Raw genomic sequence first — 13,020 nt, forward strand, 5'->3', positions numbered from 1 at the left:
CCAAGGGAGGTGAATACCTTCCTAGCCCACTGTGCCCTCCCTGGAATTTTGCCTTCACTATAATTCTGACCATTCATTCATTCATTCTCTAAAGCTCTGGCCACTCATTCATTCATTCTCTATAGCTCCGACCCCTCATTCATTCATTCTTTCACTTTTTCCAACAATAACATATCAAGTATTTCTAACTGTTAGTGGTTCTGCAAGGATAATCACAGGCCATCTGGGCCATGTTGAGGTGAGGCAGAGGAAGAGAGGAGGAAGGGAAAGAGAGGAAGAAAAGGAGGAGGGTATCTGAAAAGTAAAGCCATCATGTAAGTGGGGGTCCTGAAATGTCCCGCCTTCTCTGTCTTCACAAGGGGGTGGTGTCTCACCCAGAGAAAATATTGAGCCACAGAGGAGGCAGGTGGGTACGAAGAATGAAAAGAGCTCCTGAAAGAAGACAGAACTAAAGAAAAGAAAAGTCAAGAAGACCCTGACGACATGATTGGATCTCTGAAACCGTCTATTTTTAGTGGCCTGAGCAGACTGTCTCATGCGACCTTGTCAAATTACGATGCAAAGAGAGTCCATGAACTTTCTCCCAGCTTCTCCTGGGAGTCAGCTCATCGTCAGATCCCCTTCCTCAGACTCATGGCTAAAACCCAATAACCTCATTAAAGGACTGATCCTAACAGGTATGACCCCAAAGCAAGCAAATGGATTGACACCAATAATTATCTGTCTTCTTCCTTGTTTGTCACAGAGATTTTTAAATATTAGGTTCACTTTTCCTAAGCAGGTCTAATTTTTCATTACGTATGTTGTTTTGCATTCCGGCTAAAATGCTGCCCATTCCCAGCAATGAGGAAAGATGCTTGCATCCAAAGCCATCTTAATTACTTAAATTATTTTTAAAGATTAAAAAAAAAGAACAGAAAGGAATTGTGATATTGACTACTTCTAGGCTTCCCCGTGCATGTTATGAGAACTCTTTTGTCATTAGAGAAATAAAGCATCACAGCTGTGACAGTCTGGCTCAAAACAAAGTAACTAACTTGATGTTAAGGGCCCCCTTGGTTTCACGATTCTTTTAATAATCCCATTCTTTTGCCAACAAGAATTATATCCTTATTTTCCCATAAAAAAAACAGAATTTCCTTGTTGCAATAGGAAATGTTTAAGTAAAAATGAAGGTCACTCTGCATGGAATCACAGGCCTTCCCCAAGGTTGCAATTTCACTGATAAGAAAGCAATGTGGAAAAATTTCTCTGTGCTCTTCTGCCATGGTTCATTATGAAATAAACTCTCTACTGCAATGACGCTAATGTAAAAATATTCCTAAGTTGCATCCTGAAAGGAAGGAGAAAAATGAAGATGCTTTATGAGTCAGAGTATATAAACTGCGGGTGAAGTTTTCTTTTCTGTCTTTCTCTTCAATGTTTAAAACCGTATCTGGCCTAGAAATACATTTGTAATGTTATCAAATCTCATCACCATGCAACCCAGAGTTCTGCAGTGTAGATCCCTGAGCTGGCCACATCCAAACTGAAGGAGCTTTCTGATACATCAACACCCTCCTGCAATTTCTTGAACAGTCAGGAAAACCTACTCCACCTAGAGCTGCCAGAAGGACTAGCCAATTTCTCCCAAAATAGAATCAGGAAAATAGTTTACAATGCTAAATGACGGAATCATCAAAGTGTCAAATTAAATATTGATACCAACAATTGGAGTCTAAAATACTCGATGGTGTCGGGAGAATGCAAAAAGGGAGGTCAGCAACTACCAAATTGATAGCGTGAGCATGAGAAGGATATTCCTGGAAGCCTCTGCATTTTATTTGGTGCCCTGATTCAATGCCAGCTGACCATCTATGGTGCCCATAGAATGGTGCAGGGGCTGAGCACCACAATGCTGAGCAAGTTTGGAGCCTGGCCCCTAATGAGCTTGCTCTGGCTCTAAGTGTGACTTCACTTATTTCAAACCTGGATAGAATTACCCAGGACAACACATGAGGTTTGCTTCAGATCGAGATAAATTAGCCAGTAACAGGGGAACAAAGCCAACTGGCGAACAGATCGGGGTGGCCAAGTTCAAGTCCACGCCCTGCCCCTGTGTGTCTATGCACAAATCCCTTTACCACTCAGAGCCTCAATTTCCCCATCTAAATAATCAGGGGGTGAGCAGAGATGATGTCTTAGAAAGCTGGAAGCTCCCTTATTCTACGGTGCAACAGACTGGGCGAGGGACTTAATTCCACAAATTCCTTTCTTCATCTGGAAGGGGTCCTCTCTGATGCCTAACACAGGTTGCTCTGATGATTAAAGGAGGTAAAGCACACAAGGCACTTAGCCCACCCAAACACACAGCGGATGCTCAATAGACCGTGCCCAAATTAAAAGAAGTCAATAAGGATACTATTATGGGTTGGAAACCCCTGCCAAGATGGAATCCTACTCACTTTTCTAATTCCTAGCACCTGCCATAGGTCAGGCACATAGGAGGTGCTCAGTAAACAGATAATTGTTAACTAATGAACTCTTACTGATTAGAAGCTTTGATTGGCAATTCGGCACAGAGGATTCATTTCAAATGGGGAAGGGGATCGGTTCTTCAAGTTTATAAATGCAGCTCATTTAGAGAGAGTATTTTTCAAAATGCAAGGTAACTGAGATGGTGGCGAAAAGGTCAGACACACTGGGATGTGCTGACAAGACCAACCTCCCACCTGCTCGTGAGATCAGCAGAGGCTAGAGCCAAAGGCATGAGTCACCACCCGGCAATGCTGAGGCAGGGGACCAGTCCCAGGCCTGTGCTGGCCTCTTGTAACTGTCCCCATTGAGCTCTTCATTCATTGAACAAGCGGTCCAAAAGGTCCTTTGAGTAATCCTGGTGCCCTTTGGCAGAAGAGAGGCAAACAAAGCTGACACCAAAAGCAGACAATGTGAGAACCGGAGCTCAAGACCAAGTGCTCCCAGTGGAAAACGAAAGGAGGTCAAGGCGGGAGACCAGCAAGCCCATTAACTATTGGGTACAAAGCCACAGGACCCTTCCCAGAGCAAAGTCCCAACATAGCAACAGAAAAGATCAGCATCCACGTGTGCATCCACACACATGTATAGAGGCTTACACACGCACTCACGTACACACACACCCGGGATGCAGAAATCACTATGAAGTGACAGAGACCACTCTGAATCCCGATGAGAAACCCATTTTGATCCATTTATTATGATGAGCCAGGGGTTACCCGGTGGCTCTCTGTAACTAGGTCAGACACCAATTGGTAGTCAACTCCACAGACCCAGGAAGATTTAATGAGGAGGAGATCAGACAAAGACAGAAGATGGAAATCGTGCCCCGAGCGCGTGTCCCCAGACTCTGCAATCTGGCAAGGGGACCCTGTCCACACCGTCTCTCTCACAGATAGACCAGAACAAACTTTGCGAAACTCCTGAGATGAAGATCCGCAGTCCCGGCCAAGCCATTGAGCAAGGCTCTGGCAAGTAGCAACCAGGCAGCAAGAAAAACAGGCCCTGAATCAAATGACAAGTGGGACCTGAGCAGAAAGTCCAGGCAGAGCGAAGGCGCACTGAGCCGCAGCTGTAATGGCATGGGTGGGACATTAAAAAAAAAGAAAAAAAAAACAAAAAAACGGCACTGCCAACCTAAAGCTTGTGTCTACAAAAGCCAGTCCCCTTTGCCAGGATCTATGTGCCACCGTCCCCAGCCCTCCTCTGTGCTGGGCAGTGTAACTGGCACCTGCATTCAGGCCAGCAGATGGAGAGGCCAGGCCCGACCAATCCAGCGCCTACTCACTCTACCATCAGGAAGGTCACGGAGCCGCAGTTGGCCACCTAGGGTCTTCCTTGCCATAATCCAGCCACGGCAATGCCATCGCCAATGCCATCGCCAAGAGGACCCTTCTTTTCTTCCATCTCAGGACACTTCCTATGGGGACATGGAGGGCCACGGTTCTGTGAGATGGGCTCAGCCTAGCTTTGTTCTGGACAGCCCAGCCTGAGAGGCGGCAATTCCCTGGCACCGCTGGCAGCCCTGTGAATGAGCCACTGTCGTGAGACACACACTCACTGCTAATGAGTCCCACACAGACACAAGCAAGAGAGGCAAATGCAATCGCTGCCGCAGATGAGGCAGAGTTTAGGCAGACACAGGGGAGGGGCAGGGCCACAGCACTCGCTCTGCCCAGCCCAGTGTCTCCAAGTGCCCCAGCCCAGCAGCAAAGACCTGGAAATATCAGTCTTCCTTGAACTCATGGCACCTCCTCTCCCCTCCTAGCCCAGTTAAGAAGAAAATAGCACCAAAACTTTAAATAGCCACTCCTACCCAGTAGTATTCTCATTTCATTGTTTTAAGGACCATTTAAACAAACAAACAAAATGGCAAAGCACTGATTATTAGAGCAAGTACACTTAGCAATGTAATACCTAAACAGTGAGGGAAATAAAAAGAGTGAGTGAATTTGCTTTAGCACTTGGCAGCATAAATTCATTTTACAGAACGTGAAAGTCATCTCTGGGGCAAGTTGCCTGGATTCGAATCTTTTCTCATCTAGTTGGATAGCTTGAGACCAGTTATCACCTTTTCACTTATAAAAATGGAGATTAAAATGGTCCCCCTAGCAAAGGGTTCTTGCAAAACGGAAAGACGATAACTCCCACAATGTGCTGGGCACATAGCTTCATAAAGGTCGCCTTTTGATCACGGTCATCGTCATTAGTATGATTTATGTTGGCCAACTGAATCGGTCTTGGAGTTTACATGTTCAGGTTACCATGCTACATTCTTTGTGTACAACAGGGTTATTGAAAGTCCAATGATATATGAGGCAAATCAATTTCACTGGCTGAAAACTCAGAAAATTTAGAGAAAAGAAGAAACCAAAACTCCCAGACCTCCATCTATCAGCTTTTCCTGCTTTCTCCCCCAAAGATCCAGAACAGAGAGAACTGCAGATGTCCAATTTATGTTTTAATTTTGAAAAATATTGCATTCAATATTGCTTATGCTGATATCTGCACTTCCTGGTGCTCTCATAAATTGTACACCTGCGGCCAGAGACTCTGTCACTCATCCCACCACCGCAGCCCTGGCCCTGGGAGCTAGCGAAGTCCTCCTCTTTGTCGGGAGGTGCTTCTGCCACTGCAGTGTGCAAGTCACTGGGCACCTCATTAAGTGCACATTCTGCTCCTGCAGGTCTGGGCGAGGGGCTGAGGTCCTGCTCATCTGATAAGTGCTCAGGTGGTGCTAAGGATGCTGCTGGTCCATGGAAAGTTCCAGGATGCGCTTGGAGGAGTGAGACCTTGGAAGAGGCTGATGCTTGGGATACAGGGGTGGGGGGGGGCGGGCGGGGGAGTCAATACCTGAGTTACATTTTTCAGTGTCTCTTTGATATTGGGGTTGTTTTCAGACAAGTTGAAAATTCTTTCATTTTTTTCAAAGAACTGCTGTTGGTAATCTAAGGCAAGTACTTGGACCCAGAGGTGGAGAACATTTATTGTTTTGTTTTGTTCTAAATCAAACAAATAGAATAAAGGAAATACCCATTGATGCCTGATGACTGCCCTTTGGGGAGTTCATTTAAGTTTCTATTTCCCTTGTTCCTTCTCCTGGTTGAAGAAGCAGAAGTTGGAGTGTCCCAGAGGAAGGTGTTGGGCATTGGTTAGCATTGAAAAACCCCTAAGGTTCCAAAGGAATAATTACTGATAAGAGCAATAAAACAGAGTCAGTTTAATATACCTGAATTAACTGTCTTTTACTTGTCCTTCAATAACATTCCAGAAGAACAAGAGCTCAGAATTTTGGACTTAAGAACGTGGGGTTTAGATGAAGACTCCATCACTTGCTAGCTGTGTTACCTCTGGCAAGTGGCTTAGCATCTCTGAACCTTATATTTTTTTCTATCTGGATTGGGCCCTAATAGTGCCTGCCTTGCAAGGACTATTGCTATGAGATAACTCATAAATGTGTGCGTAGACTACGTGAATGATTACTTCCCAGAGTCAAAAAATATATATATATCAAGAACAACAAAAAAGGTATCTCCAAAAGTTGAACATCTGTAAGAACAATCCTTAGAGATATCTGGCTTTCTATTTCCAAGTCCAGGCTTTTTCTCAGATTGTGTGCATGTGTGTATATACGATAAACCAAATGTATTTAACAGAAAGAAAGAGAACAATGTGAATAACAATAAAATTTTCATAATAGTATTTCTCCTTATAAATCCTTGCTAATTATTGTATATTGCCAACATTACTAAGGAAGCATTAAACCATCTTCCGTCCTTGGGTGGAAGAAACAGCTAATTGTTTGAATTGAAATGCATGTGCTTTCAAAAAGAAGGAAGCAATTCCTAAACACACACACACACACACACACACACACACGTTCTCCTCCTCCCTCAAATCTCACCACTCTCCGGCACATAGCATTGAGCCCTACACATGGTAGCTCAGGGCAAATATTAGCAGCTGATTTCACAGAAGGAAAATCATGTGTGGCTGATAATCTGCTCATCACTCCACCGGGTGGGGCTGTGCTTTGCCAGCCTCGCCTGCCAGTCAGATTAGAATACAGACAGAGAAAATAGGGTGGAAAGCTATTTCACTTCCACCATTGTATGGGACAGACTATCTGACAGGATTTCTTATTACTGACAGAGACATAGAAACTCAGTCAGGGGATTAGAGGAATCCACACGTGACAGTGGATTCTCAGTTGATACTGTCCCAAAGCCCTTCCCTACTCTCCATGCGGGGAGGGCCGGCTCTCATCAAATCCTCCTTATGGGACCATCTGTGTCCCTGCCCATGTCATCAGGCCCCTGGGCTCCCACCCAAGCATTATTACAAACTGTCCCCTTCTCCACACTATAGCTGAAGGCTGTGGGCCACTGCAAAGAAACCTTCTTTCATTAGGGATTTCTCTGTCTACACAGGATTTATGATGATCCTTTGGCAAGGACCTCGGAGTCACTGGCTTTCACAGGACAGCCAAAAGAGTATTTCAGGAGAATCTACCTCTAACAAGCCACACAGCCCTGGAGATTTATTTCCTCGGATGAAACGGGCACAGCCTGATGCATCCAGAATGCAGCCCTGCACGGGGTGCTGTGGCACAGCCAATGAAGGGGACGGACGGAGCATTGGCTGCACCTACTCTCGCCCAAATCGCCACAGGACACTGGGAAGTCAGTCAACCTCTGTGAAAGACTCACATCACCCATAAGCTAGAAATGACATGAGAATACCTCCTTCCTGGAGATGTCCCGAAGGTTAAATTGTTGAATGGAATGAAGTAGCTGGTGGAACCCCCACCTTATTTATGGGTGGGGACTCTTATTTTTTATGAAGGATGTGTAACAAGAAAGCAGCAGCTTTGACTGACAGCCTAGTGCTTCACCTTTGGGAGGGGCTGTGAGTGGCAAAGTGACGAGTGCCCCTGTGCCTTGAGAGTTTGCCAGGGAGAAGCAAGCCCCTTGAGGTACAGCCATTGTTTTTCTGCGACAGGAGCACAAATCCTGCCTCCCCACTCCGTCACTTGTTAAACTCAAATTTCGTTTATACCAATTCTAGACAATTTTCTGTGATTTAGCTCCCACCAGCCAAACCCCTCTTCCAATTCCTGCATCTCAGCTTGAAAAGCATGGCTGTGTTCCCTTTTTTTATTTTATTTTTTTCTTTACGGGGTGAGCTGACAAACTCAAAAGGAGCCTCCCCTCCGACTCCCAGGCTCCTCAGAGCTGCTCCTCCACCTGCAGCAGCTATCAATCATGCCCCTTGATGCTTCGCAGGCTGGGAAGACAGAGAATGGGTAGAAAAAAGACAGAGACAAGAATACCTCCCCGGAGTCAGTGGGGGCACACAGTATTTCCAACCCTACAGACACTGCAAGGTAGTGTCTGTCAATAGAATGTTTCTAGGGGCAACTGAGACTTTAGAAAGTCTAGCTCCCCAAGAGTCATCTAGAGAGTTACAGGGGTAAAATGGGAGCCCAGATTAGCCTGACTGCACATCCCTTATACTGTCCATAGCACTGTGTCATCTCAAGACAGGTAGGGGGAGACTCTTGTTGCCTTTCATTAACCAGCAAATCACAAAATAGTCAAGATCTCAGCAGGCCCAACTTCTGGCTCTACCATTCAAACTTATGAACACCTGAAACCACCTAAACTCTCTAAATGCTCTTTTTTTTTAAATCTGAGAAAAATGGCTGTAAACATTTTTATACATGATTACACTGGATTAAATAAGATCTTGGAGCAAAGAGTATGCCACAATGTAGAAGCTCATTACATGCATAGTTCCTTTTCTTAACTGCAGAGAAAAAAAAAAAAAAATATATATATATATATTTACACATACACACACACACATTATATATATATATATATATATATATATATATATATATATATATATATATATTAGACTAGGCATATGCTCATTTCCTTACTGAGGTACATGTGGCAGAAAAGTGAAAATTTAATATAAAGAAAATAATTAAAACAATGGAAATGAGCATATGCCTAGTCTAATCATAAAAGTAGTACTCTAATGCAAAACACACACTGGCAATAGAGAAAAGAGAAGGATAAAATTAACCAGTGCTCCATCTCACCCACACAGTATCCTAACAGGTTCCTTGCAGTGGAGACAATGAGAAAAGAAAATTATGAGGTCCCTGAAAAGGATGTATATGTAGATTTTTACAATCAACATAATATGCTTAGAGCAGGAAATCCTTTTAAATTAAATATTAAGTCATTACACTGCATTGAAACTACTCCACAATATCAAGTTGCACTGATATTGGAGGGGAGCAGAGATTTAAGATCTCAGAGGCTGTTGGGTTCCGCTGCAGCGTCTTACCTCTTCACCTCAAAGACAAAGCAGGCCCTTCTCAAATATGTTCCCTTCAATTTGCGTTAGCCAGAAATGCATCTGTACATTCCCTGCATGCCTCACACTCGTGTCGACTCCATTCAGAGGTAGAAACACAGAGAGGTTTAGTTTAAATGTTTCTGAAGCAGAAAGAGGCAGTTTGATGGATCCTTGGTTTCTTGGACTATAATCACTTCCAGAAAAGCCAATGATGGCATCGTCTCTTCCCTTTGCTGGAGAGAGATTCCATATATTTTGACAATATAGAAAAATGGAAGGAATCCCCCTGACACTGCAAGTGAAATGTTGAGAATGTCGTCTGTGATGTTGTTGTCCACAGACTTTGCACTTTCTGGTCCTCACTCTGCTCTTTTCCATGTGTAGAAAAACAGTTCACAGTTCCCTGAGTGAATAACTGCACATGTATTCACTGAGCTCAAAACCTGCCTTCCCCTTGGGATGTGATACCTGAGTGTCCCTAGTGGCATCAGGCATGTTTGATATACCAGTGATGACAGGATGTCATCAGGAGAAGCATCAGATAAAAACAGGAGCTTGGCTTTGTGTCATACCATCTGCAGGATAGAGGCATAGACAGCGCAGCTTCTCCCCTCCAAATAGAGATGAAACTATTCCCCCACCCAGCCACGCTGAGAGTAATGATTTTTTCCCCCAGAACTTTCCAGAAACTTTATAGGATGACATACACTCCATCTCAAGCTCTAAAGAATTCTAATGCAATAGAGATTTTGATGAATAAGTCATCAAACATTGATCAGGTGCTGCTGGAAGCTAACTTTGCATAGAAATCAGGGAGCATGGAAGCAATAGAGGTACCTAGGGTTGGTTCCTGGAGTCTGCAGACCGGACTGATTCCACATCCTTATTTCCAAAGGAAGAAAACTGAGAGAACAAAGCTGAATGAATGCCATCTGGGGAATTTTGAGTAGAGGCTAAATTGGAACCCAGGTCTTCTGTCTGCCTGAATTTAAGAGGTACGTGATACAGAGGGTTTTGTCTTCAAGTTTAACAGCAATGTCAAAATGAATTCCAACTTGGATGGGAAAAGTGACAAAACCCCCATCTCATGTGATTCCGAGACTAGGAGTGATCTGAGTCACAGGAAATTAGCAAAGCAGTCAACTTCATGAATTTTGACAGAGCCTTTCATGTGCAGACACATTGTGGAATTCACTCAAGAAACAAGGATTAATGAGAATGTACTATACACCAGGTGTGGGGATACAACAGCACATGTAATGGATCTCTGAATGCAGTTTGCAGCGTAGATCGTGATTCCTAAGAGGTGACAAGTGGGAGTGAACACCTGACACAGAATTGGCGGTCAGGAAGAGCATCTCTAACATGTCTATTTAAGGGCAGAAAGACTTGAAGGAAGAAATAACTGGCCATGGGGGAGAAAATTGTACCTTTAAGCATAATATTCCTTTCCTATCATGGTTTGCTTTATATTTTATCACAAAGGAAAGAATGATGAGGTTTTTCTCAAGATGTGTGTGTTCGGGGGGAGGGCTTCAAGTGTCAAACTCAGGACCTAGCACATGCTAGGAAAACACTCTATCACTGAGGCACACCCTACACCCCAACAAAGTTTCTAAAAAGCATTTGGGAATACGTGTGTGTGTGTGTATGCTTTCACTTTGTTTCTTGTAATGGAATCTTACACTGTGTGCATACTCATGTGCATCTGTGTGTGCATGAGTGTGTACACGTGTGTATGTGTGTGCATGCATGCACACATGTATATTTTCCAATCCACATTCTGCTGTGAGTCTCCCAGACTCTGATAAGGCTTAGTTGCTTATGTTCTTTAACATGGACTGACAATAACACATCTTCCACAGCCTGGTTCTTCCCTACCTTTCGTGATTCAAAGAGCGCTCTGCACTGCAGAGTTGGTGCCCCCGTCACACCAGATGAATTTCATTCCTTGAACACGCCAGGTATGTTTATGCGTCTGTCCTTTGCACAGCCTATGCTCCTGAAGGTCTTGAGATGACCTTTCCTTGCCCACTGGGCAAATTAAGTCTCCGTCCTTAAAAATCCATCTCTTTTCTCTAGCTTTCTTTGCCTGCTTCATCGGGTGGAATAAATCGATCACTCTCCTGGAAACCTCTCTTTCCTTCAAATAATTCTCACCTCACATTGCATGATACAACTTTCACGTTTCATTTATCCATCCTTTTTTTTCTAATTACCTTACTGTCTAAATTTTAGAAAATAAAATTGATAAATGAGAAAACAAACATTTCCTTTCACTGCTTTTTCTTTTTGCTACTTTTTAAACACAATGGAGGTTTTCCTTCTATTGTACCTGACTTAATATATAACCTGAACATTTTCACACACCAACACTAAACCGTCTTGGGGAACCCTGCCTCTAATGGTTGCATAATTGCTTGTCAGAATGTATAACAAACCATATAAACCATTCAACCCCCTACTATTGGGCTACTGGGTAATTTTAAATTTTTCCTATTATAAGTAACAATGCAGCAAACTTAATTGTGCATTAATCTCTGTCTGCACTCCTGCTTATTCTTTTGGAATCGATGTTAAGAAGGGAAATTGCTAGGTCAAAAGACATGGGGTTTTAAACCTCTATGTACATATTGAGGATTATTTCCAAGAAACGATGTTTTAATTAATGCATCCACCAGCATTATAATGAAATACCCATTACAATCCATTGCTCATCACAAGAGTAATAACAGATTTTTTTAAAGGATAAAATACATTTCTCAAATTCCTGTTTCTTTGATTCTACTAGTAACATAGTGGAATTCTTCATGTGAGTATGTACATGTAAGTGTATGGGAAATATATTTGTTATTTCAATCTTTTCCTTAAAATTTTAATTTATCCATTAAAACTGCAAGCTCTGAAAATTATTATAGGAAGTTAATGACAGTCCGTAAATGAGCCATTCAGTGCATCTGCTCTCTGCTAAGTAGCCATGCCATAGTGCCTATCAAAATGATGGCTTACCCTGGTTGTCTTGGGCAGCTAAACAGAGAAGAGGTATCAGGGACAGATGCTGCCCAGTGCTTCTCCCACTGTAGTCAAAGCTCATCCAACATTTTCTCACCTTCCCACCTAAATGAGGTCCTACCCAGAGACTGTGCACAGGAGATTCCCACCCTTGAAGTAACCATGCAACTGTTTTCCCACCAACATTCTTTTCAAGACAGTTTGGTTTCCGGGTTGTAATAGGTTAAATTCCTATCAGTGGCACCCTGACATCTAGCCAAGGGTAGGACTCAACTGAGTTTGTTCTTCCCCAAGTGCTGAATAGGGAGCTCAAGCTTAAACAGGTAACAGACATGTAGGCAGAAAAACACTCAGACCCAGGTCTCACTAGGACATTGTGCTGCCTATAGGACGAGGTAGCCCAGCGAGCTCCTCAAAGGAGAGGGAGCAGCCAATTCCATGCAGGTTCTGAGCACAGATGTGAAATATGCAAATCACATCACTGACCAATCACAGAAGCCAGACTGGATGCCTGAGGTTGCTCTTCCTCTGATGCCCACACTGAAGTCAGGGCTAAGCACTCATTTGCCTCAACCCAAATGTGAAATGCAAAGTCCAGATTCAACTGACTTCTGGGGAAAAGAAGCCATCTAGAAAGGAAAGATAATTTGCTAATAAACTTCTAGCACCACCTTCTGATATCCAGTCCTTTAGTCATTTATTCACGGGTTCACAGAATAACAACCAATTAAAGGCAAAATATGTAGAGGCTCACATAAGGGATTTGGGGATCAGGAAGGTCTGAGTTTAAGTGCAGAGACAACTCACATCAACTTGGATATTTTAAACAAGATGTTCAACCTCTGTAAGTCTGATTTTCTTCCCCATAACATGGACTATAGGCACAGCAGGGGGTCAAATGAAAAAGTCTAAGAGGGAGTAACATGGCAAAGCATGTCACATTGTGCTCCCTCGCTGGAAGCTTCTCTTATGATAGGGAAAAATAATTTAGTGTGTATAGAATATGTCTCCCATGAACACTGTTTCCAAAGGACTTGAACTTTCAGAGCAACCTTGAGAGATGTTGCACTCTTTAGTTTGAAAATGAAGACACAGAAAATTTGAGAGTCTCACAAAAAC

At 43.3% G+C, this 13,020-nt stretch overlaps 1 protein-coding gene across 1 annotated transcript in view; it reads right to left on the minus strand.

Moving 5' to 3' along the window:
* The window catches only part of Cdh11 (cadherin 11), a 149,473-nt gene that overhangs the window by 99,822 nt on the left and 36,631 nt on the right, over positions 1–13,020 (minus strand). The gene's annotated exons all lie outside the window — the stretch shown is intronic.

This window comes from Marmota flaviventris, chromosome 18 (assembly GCF_047511675.1).
Source record: "Marmota flaviventris isolate mMarFla1 chromosome 18, mMarFla1.hap1, whole genome shotgun sequence".
Lineage (NCBI taxonomy): Eukaryota > Metazoa > Chordata > Mammalia > Rodentia > Sciuridae > Marmota > Marmota flaviventris.